Genomic DNA, 13,126 nt, shown 5'->3' with positions numbered 1-13,126 from the left:
GTTCACAACTCTCGTTGAATATCTTAGAATGTGGTGTACGCTCTTCTCTTGAACTATCCATTGTAATTGCGCGTTCATACTCCCTTTGAACTTGTTGGTAGGTCTCTTCTAGAGATTGAACAGGTTTCAAAATGTCATAATCAGGACTAGTTTTTACGTAATTTTCCAAAAACGCGTAACTAGGACTATAATGTTCCTGATTTTCTCGCTCGTAAGACCAATTCACATGTGGATAGTAGTTGGGCTCACTATGGTATGAACCATAACCTTGAAAAGGTTGGTGTTCCCAACTACTATTCCCACCATGGTCATAAAACTGATGATGTCCATATTTAGATTCAGGTCGATACTCATTGTATTGGCTTCTATTATACCAGTTCGACATTCTTAGTTGCAGGGGAATTCTACAAAATCACAAACAAGGCCGACTCGACTCCACCAAAGCAAACCTAAAGATTTCTAGCAAACAAAAAGCATGATGGCTCCACTTAGATTGTTTCTAGACTAGCTTTTATCTCTCGAAGGGGAATTAGTTACATTTTGAGCAACCCCTCTGGATCAATCCGAGATAATGTGAGATGAAACTGAGGCGAGGGAAGCTCAATGGAGCTTTGATACCCAAGGCGTCACCGACGTTACAAGGAGGTATGTCTCAACTCCCAGAAGTCATCATGAATTTTGAAATTGCTTAAAAAGTGACCAATATTCTTCGAAAATTTTTCCTAACAAGCTCGATACCTTATAGGTCTCTTTTTAATCAGATTTTAAAGCTTGGGTTTGCGTTAGGTTTTGTTCTCCTATAACGGGCAAGAAGGGAGCGGTGATGAAATCCAAACCCTTATCTTGTTTAGGCAAGGCCTTGCCCTTTACTAGGAAAATAAAGACAGTCCGGTTCGTCCTCAAACAATTATGCACCTTAAGGAATACAGTAAACCCGCTAACAGGGGATTCGCGGGTGTTTCAATTGGACTTGCCTCCCGTACCAGACGGGGGATGAACCGTTGAAGTCGACTCGGGCCACTGACTCCTGTGTCAGTGTGCGAACCCGAGGGGCCGAGACGATATAGTAATCGTCATCCTTCCCTGTGCAGTTTATATTTAAATTAACCCTTCCTTAGGGTTTTAAAAAAAATATTGTCCAATGTCCAAAAAATAAAGTCCAAAGAAAAAGTCCAACGATAAAACTATTTACAATTTCTAAAAAAAAAGTAAATAAATAAATAAAAAGCTATATACAAAACTTCTTCTTCACTCCTCTTGGATTCCTCTTTTCTTTCGTTCTTTGGCTTCGCTTTTCTTTTCAGCACTTTCTCCTTTTTCTTTTAGCGCAATTCCAAACCTGAAATCAAACAAGAATACCAAAACGGGTAAAAAAGAAAAAAAATAATAAAAATAAAAATAAATCTAAAACCCTAAAAACAAGTCCGCGTCGGCGGCGCCAAAAGTTGATGTAGTTTTAAATTATGGTAAGTAGAGTATCGTTCAAACTCGAACTTGTGAAGGATTTTTCAGACTTAAATAAATAGAAAACTCAAATAATTATGATAACAATAATAAAAGAACACTGAGGCCTAAGATTCCACTATTTCTCCAAGTTCAAAGCAATTTAGTCCAATAATTATATTATGCAATTTTTCCTTCCGCCAAAACTCGTGTTTGAATTTTATTTTGCAGGCAAACTTTGATTTCTAATAACTCGAGTTCCAGCCAATTATAGTTGAAACCAATCATATCAACATCTCTGTTGATCCCATAAGAGTATACCCGATAAGTTTTAGCCATTTAGTCGACCTGAAACACCCTCAAAATTCAAACCCTAATTCTGGCAGTTTTCAAATTATTTTTCCCGCCAAAACTGTTCTTGGTGTTTTTGATCAATTCCTGATTATCCAGCCAATTTTAACTGAATTCAATCGCATCACTGTCTCTATTTAGACCATAATATGATACCCAAATGATTTTCATCTGTTTAGTCTCACTATAAGATCTCCAAAATCCAAACCCTAATTTGAAACCAATTTCCCTCCAAAATTCAAATATTTGAAATGTTGAAGATGGTGTTCCCTTTAGTAATTTGGGCTGAAATAGTAATTTTCCTGGGTTCTTCTGGGATGTTTCCGGTGCACTTCTGGGGTACTTGTGGTACACTGTCAACGGAGGTCCAAATGCCACATTTCTAGCCAATTTCGCCGCAAAGCCTTATTTTTCCAAAAACACCTACAAATAAATAAAACACCATTATAAGTACAAAAATGGGTACTAATACTATATACAATTGGGCAATATTAGACACATAAATGCGTCTATCACCTTCCGTAGGGTATAAAAAAGTAATGTCCCAAAATTTAAAGTCCAAAGTCCATAAAAGAAAAAAAAAAGTGCAAAAGAAAAATAAAGTCTAAAAAAAAAAATAAAAAAAAAAACAAATATCTCTCGTTTTTTATCAAAATAAAAAAAAATCTTCTTCTTTCGCCCCTTTCGCTTTGCCTTTTACTCCAAGTCTTTATGTATCCACCAAAAACTTTAGCAAAATTTTCTTTCGCTCCAACTTCCAAAATCTGAGAGAAAAAGACAAAAACCCAAAAACGTAAAGAAGAACAAAAATAATACAAATAAAAATAAACCTAAAAAAATTAAAAATAAATCTATATACAAGTCCGCATCGGCCGCGCCATTTTGTTGTAGTATTTTTAATCCGGTAAATAGGAATTCGTTGCTCGGACTTGAAAATATTTAAAAAAACAAAAATATATATACAAAAATTTGTCACAGGATCAAGAGATACTAGGACTCAGGATTCCACCATTAATCATTCACACAATTCATATATTTATTCCTAAACAATTATAGCTCAAATGATACCGACTCTTATTCTTGCCAAGGTAGATTTTTAGAAGATTAATTGTAAATCTTAAGCATGGCATATCAAAAGAATTAATCCTAAGCATAAACCATCAAATGAAATGACAATCAATTAAGAAAAATCTTAAAACGATTAATTAAAAGTGCACGTAGTCATAAAAAGAATTAAATATAATTATCATATGCGTGAAATATGGCTTCCTCCATCATCCCAGTATTGGGGTTTAGCTATTGATATTCACCATGTTCTCAAAATACATTTTTATAGCTCAAAAAGTTGATTAAAAGATAAGAAAATGCTAAAACAGAGATTCACAACAGTTATAAGCGTTACAGTTTGTTGTATAAGACAAAACTGAAGTGTAGTAAAGAAACGATACAACCTCAGTGCTGTAAAACAGCGACACTTCCTCGCTGCTGTTGACGTTGCTGAAGAACGAAAGACCTAGCTGGTCCGTTCTTCGTGTTCTTCAGCTCCTCCTTCTTCTTCAGCAACAGCAGGTGACTTTGCTGCAAGTCATGATTTCTCGCTCCTCTCGGCTCCAAACCTTCCCCAAACTATTGGTAAAACTTCTAAGACTCAAAGGGAACTTATTTATACGTAACAGCTCCACCAAATCTTCACGAAATATCTCTTTTATCTCTCAATATCTTTTTTATTCTTCACGGCCAAAATCTGGTATTTCTTTCCTTGTACACGTTCAATGCTCCATAAAAACTCTCCATGTTTACTGCGTATCATTCTAAAGATAAAAATGAATCCTGAGAAGATATTCTCCTCCAATATCACGCATGTAACTTCCAACAGGACCCGATATTCTCTCGAAATATTCTCCCTCTCTGTTTAGCTTTGTTCTCCTATCCTAGCCCAAGTTGATCGATCAAATTGCTTGTACTAACCCTGTTTAGTGTACTCAAGTCCAGCCCAACTGATTCTGGGTATTGAATCTCTTTAGAAATCGTCCAAAATCAAATTGAAAATCCATGCATACGTGATTGACTTTTCTCGCCAAATTCCGTTATTTGAATTTTGAGAAGGGAAGCCCCTTATCCTCTGATGGGGTGCGAATAGCAAGTTGGGCTAAAATATAATTCATGGGGTGGAAATAACCAAATCTTGGGTGCCTTTAGTAATTTTTCTGGGATGTTTTCCGGACTTTTTCGGGGTTCCTCCGGGGTATTTCTGGGGCACTTCCGGTACACTTCTGGGGCGCTTCCCAGTACACTGTCTATGGAGCTCCAAACGCCACATCTTTAGCCAATTTCGCCGCAAAACCTTATTTTTCCAAAAACACCTACAAATAAATAAAACACCATAATAAGTATAAAATCGAGCACAAATATTATATACAATTGGGTTATATTAGACACATAAATGCTTCTATCACGTGCCTCCAGTGTCTCCTTGAATCGTACGAGTAGATCGTCTCGTCACCATGGCATCACCTACGAAATATGCAATATTGCTTAATTTGGCTTTTCTGTCAGAAAAGTGAGACTCTGGTTTTGCAGGTCATGTGCAATTACTAAGCCATAGTTCAGATTATGCAGGCGGTTCAGAAAGAATTAACTGGTACATTTTGTGAAGTTGTGATGATTTCAAAATATTTCTCAATTGAATAAAGTTTTGGTGATAGGAAAAGGGTGTTTTGATTTCCTTTTTTTTCGAGTAAACTGCCTCCCATGCACATCATACCTTAAATGGTAAAAAACAATTTATGAGGATTGAGCACATTATTTCATTTTCGGAAATGTTTCTCAATGCCTTGAATTTTTGATTTTTGACAAACTAAAGTTTGATGAGTGATTATGTACTCTCTAACATCTCTTCCTTGCTTAGGTTTGAATTTCTAAGAAGAAGATTTTCGGTTATATGGAGTTTTAAAGGATAAAAAACACTTCAAACTACTCTTTTCTTTGAATTTTTTTCAACTATTGTAGCATATTTCTTTCCACGAAGCTTACCTTCTAGTATATTTTTCTCATCTCGTTCATGGGGGAGGTTTTTTGAACTTTTACAAGAAGTTTTAAGTTTCTCTGATGCTCAAACCATATTCTCTCCTGATCCTTTTTAGGAAATTAATTAATAGACTAAAGAAAAAATATATTCTAAGAAAAAGAGGGCCAAAGTTTTAGATCTGGTGCATTTTGAGAGTTTGTTGGACCCTGTTGTTAAGTAGATCTAGCGACAATTTGAGATCGACTCATTATTCTTAAGGAGATCTGCAAAAAAAGTAAGAAACAACTTATTTTTAAGAAATTTTGAAAACAACTTTGAAAACTTGTTAAGGGAGGTAGATAAAATCTTCATACCTCCATGTTTTTAGCGCCAAAATGTAGTTGCATCTTTTCTGATGACTACACCAAAATGGATCAAACAATTACAAAACTATAAATTCAAGATTCAAGCTAAAGTAAGATGAACAAGACTTAAAAGTAAAAAAGAATACAACCATATAATGTGGTTCAGCTATATTGTCCTACATCCATGACGAAAAAAACTATCTCTTTATTATTAAAGCCTTACCCTTAGGTGAATTACAAATATAACTTAGATTTCTCTTTTTTCTCTTTTCTAAATCTCTCTCTAGAATTATCTATACAAATACCATCTAAAATTACATATCCATTTTCTTCTACATGGACTGGTACTTATAGACATACTGTACTTGTGGGGGTGCAACCCGATGGTAGCTCGAATGGTGACGTTGTCGTACATCTCATCTTTACTCGGCCCGGTCTTCTGTAGTTTTCCTTAGATGTGTATCGTTCGAGTATTCTCTACGAGTTATCTCGTCTTGTTTATACATCGTGTTGCTCATTGTTTTGAAATATCGCAGTACACCTTCTTAGGATAACACTAATCGCCCTTCGTCCGAGTATCTGACATGATGTACTCTTGTCACATCTTTGTCACAGCTCCTCTGATCCTTCATTAAATGTTTAGCTATCTTTTTAGACTTGACCGTATGAGTGATCTGACTACTCCATACATGCGTCACACATGTGGCTATGTAGTATATATCTCGATTCAGTTGCAAATCTCCCTTTAGGACATAATTCCATGTATTCCGTTCACCTTCTAATCATGAGATCATCTCATGTGATGCTTCCACGTGGCAATGGGGTATTTTACCCTCACATCCATTTAGGATAACTAGCTGGACATAGAAAGAGTTTGACTATGTGAAGCCAAATATATAAGGTTGCGCTGCTGGAGCGGACTAAAACCTGCACCATACCCCACGATTAATTTCCTCAGAGATATAACATCAAAAATAACCGTGTCTTGTTGCGGGGCTGAAGGATTGGTAGTGTGCATGGTAAAATACAGTCAGGAAATACCTGCACAATTGCATAACAACAATTCACTATGTGGGACCAACTTTTTTTTATAGCTGTCATCAACTGGATGGTTTTGTTGACTATGCTTAATACCATGTCGCTACAAAACTGCAAATCCAAACTAAAGGGACACCGAGAAGTTTAACCCTAACTGCAGGTTTTCTAATGTTAAAAAGGAAAAAGGCTCTGCACAATACTTTTGGATCTTTTGTAGGCCAGAATAACTCTTTTTTACTGATATTAAGATGTACCCCCTACTAATGCCTTCAGTGTATTATATATAAAGCTTTGAAAACTTCCAATGTATCACCAACTAATGTTCCATCATCCAAATACCAAACTTGTAAATCCAACTTACATTGAGTGCTACTTCTTCACAAGAGGGTGCACAGTTAAAGCAAACAACAGGGGACCAAGTGGGTCACCTTGTTGCACCCCTTGATCCGAAGACAAAATGAAGTTGTTGTAGTATAATCGAGCTAGCTTGCATAACAAAATTCCACCCTCCTTGAGATAGCCGGGCATTGCAGTCTGACTTCTTTGATGAGTGTTGTTCAATCAACTATATTAAAAGCTGTGGAAAAATCAAGCATAAGCACTAAGGTGTTATTTAAGGTATCTTTGAAGTCCATAAGCTTGTTCATAGCATGAAGAATACTCTCACCGTTGTAGGGAATAACTTTTCCATTGCCCACTGAAGAAGTAACCAACTTAGACATGAGTCTTCTCCAAACTATGCTAACAGATATGGGTCCGAGGCCACCCCTTTGTTTCACAAGCGGAGTGAGTGGTGCGCTGGCAATAAATTCTCCAAGAACAGACGGACAAGTACCTGCAAGACAAATATTAACTACCCAAGTTATGGAAGGGAGCAACTCATTAGCTATCGCTGAATCAGCACAACTCATAGCATCAAGAAAATATTGTGCACATAATCCATCCATTCCCACAAGAGGTTCCTTTGTTGAAACTCTTAATAGTAGCCAAACTAGCTCTAGAATCGACTAAAACAACCTCCACATTGATAACATCTGTAGGTATTGAGGGTGGAGGATGATGTATTTTCAAATGATGTAGTAAATAGTGGTAAAAACTGGGTTCTTTTCGAACTTGTGAAGGGAATAATTTGTTTTTTTTGGTTTAAATAAATTTTAGAAATGACGTAAAAATAGCAAAGTGATGTGAAATATTTTTGGAGAAACTGGGGCTAAGGATTCCACTTTTCTACCAATTTAAAATGATATTTTTATTATTATTATGCAAATTTTTCCTTTTAAGTAATTTTAATTATTGCAAAAATTGATTTTATAAAAGAATAATTGTAAGTTGAAAGCATGGAATATCAAGAACTCTAAGTTAAGTATATACCATCAATTAAAATAACAATTACTTAATAAAAATCCTTGGAAAACTTTTTTTATTCAAGGCAAATAATTAAATATTAAATTGCATAAATAATTAAAATAAAAATTACCATTTTTTATTGGCGGAATAGCTTCTTCCGTTGCCCCAGAGAATGGGTTTAGCTCATCATGGTGAAATACCTCTCAAAATATTTTATTATGCTCAAATTGTGTTTACAATGAAGAGAATTATAATAAAAACCGGGTTTGCAACGCATATAAACGTTACAAACTGCCGTTACAGAAACGATATAAGCTAAGTGTTGTTTATCGGTTGAATGCGACCCTCGGTTAAGTGTCGCGTATACTGTTGAAGAACGACGGCTCTAGCAAGTCCGTTCTTCACGTTCTTCTCTGCGTGTTTCTTATTTTAATTTTCTCGACTCCCAAACTCTCCCAAAGACTCCCCCGCTCTCTCGACCACTTAGACTAGTATATATAGTCTTTTGGAGCCCCAATATTTGATCATAAATATGTATAATCTCCCATTAATCCCGTTATTGCTCGCTGCCAAAAATAACAATAATTTCCATTTTTAACTCCATCACACATTAATTTTGGTCCAACACGCTCTAATTCAGCTTCTACACGCCTCAGAGTTCGTCTTACGCCTCCATATCACGCCATGCACATCAAAAACACAATCGAACCCGTGTTCAGTTCATGTTGCTCTGTTTTGAGCTCGTGAATTGAAACGAGTGTTCTAGACAAAATCGATCAAAACAATCACCCACAATGTGTTCCCTAGGCTAAATCACAACTTCTTACCAAGTTTCAGCGATTGAATCTCCCTCTAACACGTTCATTTTCTCGATCTAAAATCTGCCAGTGAAGAACTATTTTTCCCGCCAAAATGAATTTTCAAATTTGAGAAGAAGCTGCCCCTTAACCAGAGCTGGGGTGCGAATAGAAATTGGGGAGGAAATAGTACTTTTGGGTGGAAATAGTAATTTTTCTGGGTTCCTCCGGGACGCTTCCGGTACATTTCTGGGATGCCCTTAGTAATTTTCTCTGGGGTGTAAAACACTACTTTTCGAGCCCATTTCGCCGCAAGAGCTTATTTCTCTAAAATTTCCTAAAAAGACATAAAATAACATAATAAATATAAAATCGAATACTAACAATATATATAATTGAGATATATTAGACACATAAATGTGTCTATCAGAGGAATGTGCTGATGTTTAAGTTTCAGTTAGTGAACGTAGCTTCATTACCCGAGGAGATTCCATTGAAAGATAAGACTCGTATATCCGTGGTATAATGACCACAATTCAGCTCCCTTTTGCAAGCTTGGAGGTTAGCCGAGTCCTGATTCTTTTTAGCTTGATGTTTGTATCGTGGCTATTTGAAAATGCTGATGCATCCATTTGGTTCCCTCCAGGTGGATAGTTCTTGGTTTATCGCAATAATCTGTAGCCTTTTTCTGACACCATACTTCTCTTCACAAGTACATTTAGGGATATATAAATTAAGAGTACAGATAGATAGTAAAATAAGTCGAACCAAGAAGATACAAGCTTAAAAATAACAAACAAAAACCTGATTCACCAAACAAATAAGAAAACTTGAAACCAACCAACCCCTGAGAAATTAAAATAAACCTTGACCATGATGAAATCAAATTGATTCAAGAAAAATAAATGATGAAATCAAATGATAAAATCCGAACAAAAGAAACAAACCCTAATCAATCAATATTATATATTTATTCATATAAGTCAAGATAGAAGGATCGATCTTCTTACTGGTTTGGCTGCCTGCTAGCCTTCAAATGGAGGGAGGGAGGAGAGTATCTACTCACTACTTAACGATGATTATTTTGTTTTGTTGTTTTGACAAAAATGAAGTCATACTTACACCCTTCTCTTTTCGTTTTTTTAGGCTATCCCTATTATCCCGATTCATATGCACATGTCAAACAATTTTGCCACTTTAGCACCCATTATGGGTGTGCCAAAGTGCGAAACATATCTTCCTATGTGTCAGCTATAACATATAGTCATATATGACAGATTTTTCAGCGAGCGATAGATGGTCCATCGCCAGATAGTCAAAATATCGCTCATTGGTCTTTCCAGCGCAAGAGATGGTCACTACGTTGCTTGTTGTGTTGATTACCGCTCATTAGTTCCTCATCCAACGGATATAATTTCCCCCCTCTATAAATACTCAATTTCAAACCCATTTCAACTCACACCGGAGTTTCTGAAACCTCTCTAGAATTTCTCAATCTCTCAATCTTCTTCAAATTCTAAAACAATTACACCTTCTCTACAATTCTTATTTTCTTATAATATGGATTCACAATCTCAAAGTCAAGGCAAAATTAAAATAACCAAAGTTCATGGTGAAAAATACAACCTCACAGAAGATGCATGCATTTGTCGTAATTATGTTTTTTTTTACCCAAGATTGTGTCGATGGTGCACAACAACATGGTAACACCATATGGGAAAACATATTTCACAAATATGAAGCACAAACCATGAACATAAATTATCGTGATGCAAAATGGTTGGCATAACGTTTCATTGTAATCAATAAGGAAGTCACCTCTTATGTTGGATTGATAATGCAAGCCAAGAGAAGTCGGGAGAGTGGTATTATGGATGGTGATGTTGAAAGACAGGTTCGTACAGATTGGCAGCGAAAACATGGCGAACATTTCTCTTTTGAAAGTTGTTATCATATTTTTAAGGTCTTGAACAAATATAATCCATAATTCTCAGCAGCCAATCAACTAGTACCTGAAAGGTCACCATACAATTCTTCTCCCTCAACACCAAATTCTTCACCATTTTCAACCGGTCCATCAAATTCTTCCCCAGATACCCAAGAAACTCAAATGTCAACTTAGTTCTCAATAATGATTATGCTAATAAAAAACTTCTAAGAAGAAACGGAACAAGAATTGCTAGAAAATTAGCTCAAAAAGGTGGAAGCTCTGATGGATTTAACATGGTAGAGTTTATGAAACATCAAACGACCGTCGAGAAGCAAAGAGCGAAATCTATATTCGTGTTTTAAAAACAAATCATAAACAATTCTCTTGTGGTAAACATAAATGAAATACTGACCCATCAAACTGTGACGTCCCTAATCTTAAACCTGCTTAGCCAATAGGATTATGGTCTAATACTGAAGTAACAACATCTAGATCATTGGTCTTAAGGAACATAATTACATAAAGTAAAACAAAACTAATTCCTAAGCCCTCTGACACTTTATAGATAAAACTACCAAAATATATTAATATATATATGTGTATTGTTTTACAAACAACAAGAATTCATATATATGAATTATACAAGAATCTTTCTTAATCGGCTATCGGTTTAAACTATGGAAGCGGATGTCTTCAAGTACACCATCTCTTCGGAAAACTGAAACTGAAGTGGGAACAAGTGAGCACATCATCCCACAGGGGTGCCCGATGGAAACATATAACTTTCAAGTAAATACTAACATGCTCCACAGTACCAAAGAATATAAATTGAAAGAAAAAAAGAAGAAAATAATCACTCAGCGAATCATGCATCATGAAGCAACCATACTCAATAGTAATAACATCGTCCACATAGAGTGCCCATACAAACCATGATTCAGAATATTACTATCAAGATCAGAAAGTTAGACAAATAAGTATCATATGCACACGAGTGATTTCCCTCAAATAAAATAGTATGTATAATATCATAACGGATGAATTATCACCCTACTACTGTAATATTCAAACGGATGAGTTACCTCCCTACTATATTAATGAGCATAATATTATAACGGATGAATTACCACCCTACTAGATATTATTAAAATGGATGAATTACCGCCCTACTAAATAATATTGTCCGCGGATGAATTACCGCCTTACTTAACTTAGCTAAGAGCCGTGGGGAATCACAGACACTCCTCGGAGGGAAATCTCACAATGCATATCACAGACAAACACATCGTAGCAAAACATCGTACATACAGATTCAACATATACATCATGATCAAAAATACAAGAATAGTACATCAAAGTACATGCAATCATGCACATAGATAGTAAAGTCTCATCATGCTCGCAGACAAAGGAAGGCTTAATGATTACAAGAAGGTTATAGAGTTCCCGCCTGTTTTGAAGGCAAACCACTCCTACTTGAACATCCGCGATCCACCAGATCATCATTTGAATCGTTCGTTGTTAATAAAAGAGTATTTTTAGTCATAACAGTGTGCTAAGCATTTAGCCAATAGGCTCACACCATGTTCATAACATAATCTCATATAAATCTCTAGTTATAGGTTAAGTGAACTATCTAATGATTATAAGCCCATTTATGGTTCTACACCTTTTCATCATCTATCTTTAGCTCATCTAAGGTTTGCTAATTCAATTAAGTTGATTCTATAGTCCATCAGATATTCCTTAAGAATATCTTCAACTTTGCAGAAGGGACCAAAGGTCAGTTCGGACCATAAGGGGTCCAAATCATCAAGATAAGAAAAACAGCCCTAAGCCCAAGCCCACTAAACCAGCCCATTAATCTAAGGCCTGGTCCAACTGAGTCAAGTAACGGTCAATAATAGCCAAAGGGTTTTATTAACGGTCAATATCCAGTCAAAGTCCAAAGTCAAGTCAAGGTCCACTGAGTTCGCGTCCGGTCAGGTCTGGTCACTGAGTTAACTCACTCAGACACTCTAAATCAGAAAGATAAACTCAGTCAGACATCTGACTGAGCTGAAAGGTCACTGTCCTGAGCCATTGCACAGGACAAACTTCTAATGCATCAAAACACATATATAACACAAATGATACCTTCTAACTATCTAACTTCAATCTTCATTTATAAGCACACTTCTGCCACACCAAATTAACCTTTAAATCAACAACCTTGTGCTCTCAACCTAAACTCCACCAGACTTCACCTGCAATTCAACTCCACATATCCTTCACCTGCAATCAATTCATAGCCAGACATTCGACACATCTTCTCAAGCAACACTTCCCATTCAGTTCAGCTTCATGTATTCACAACATCTCATATCAACACTACACTTTCTCAAATTAAACTAATCTATAGGCATCTAATTACTAACCACTATAAACCTCAACTCCATCTGCAACTTCAACTTCTTTGGATCACTATCTTTGTGACTCTCTACCAGTTCAGCAACACAAACCATTCTCATCCGCAATCCATCCTCAACAAACCAAACACCACCCCAACTGCAGTCATTCTCCACACGAACATCTTCTTATCTTTACTCTCTATAGCTCAACCACATCTTAACTTCTTCATATTCTATCAAACTTTCCTTCATATCATCTCAGCATCACAATTTCAGAACAATAAGCATCTTTAAAACTAGCACAACAACTTCATTACTACGTTCCAGCAGCATCACCACCAATCCATGCCACAACCTAACATTCATCTAAAGTTCATACTCAGCTGCATACCATACTCCTTTACATCAACACTATAACTTAAACCCAACTGCATCACAAACTCAACCCTCATCCACAA

This window comes from Papaver somniferum, unplaced genomic scaffold (assembly GCF_003573695.1).
Source record: "Papaver somniferum cultivar HN1 unplaced genomic scaffold, ASM357369v1 unplaced-scaffold_54, whole genome shotgun sequence".
In the NCBI taxonomy this organism is placed as follows: domain Eukaryota; kingdom Viridiplantae; phylum Streptophyta; class Magnoliopsida; order Ranunculales; family Papaveraceae; genus Papaver; species Papaver somniferum.
The sequence above is the reverse complement of the archived record's forward strand: the minus strand, read 5'-3'. Positions refer to the sequence as shown.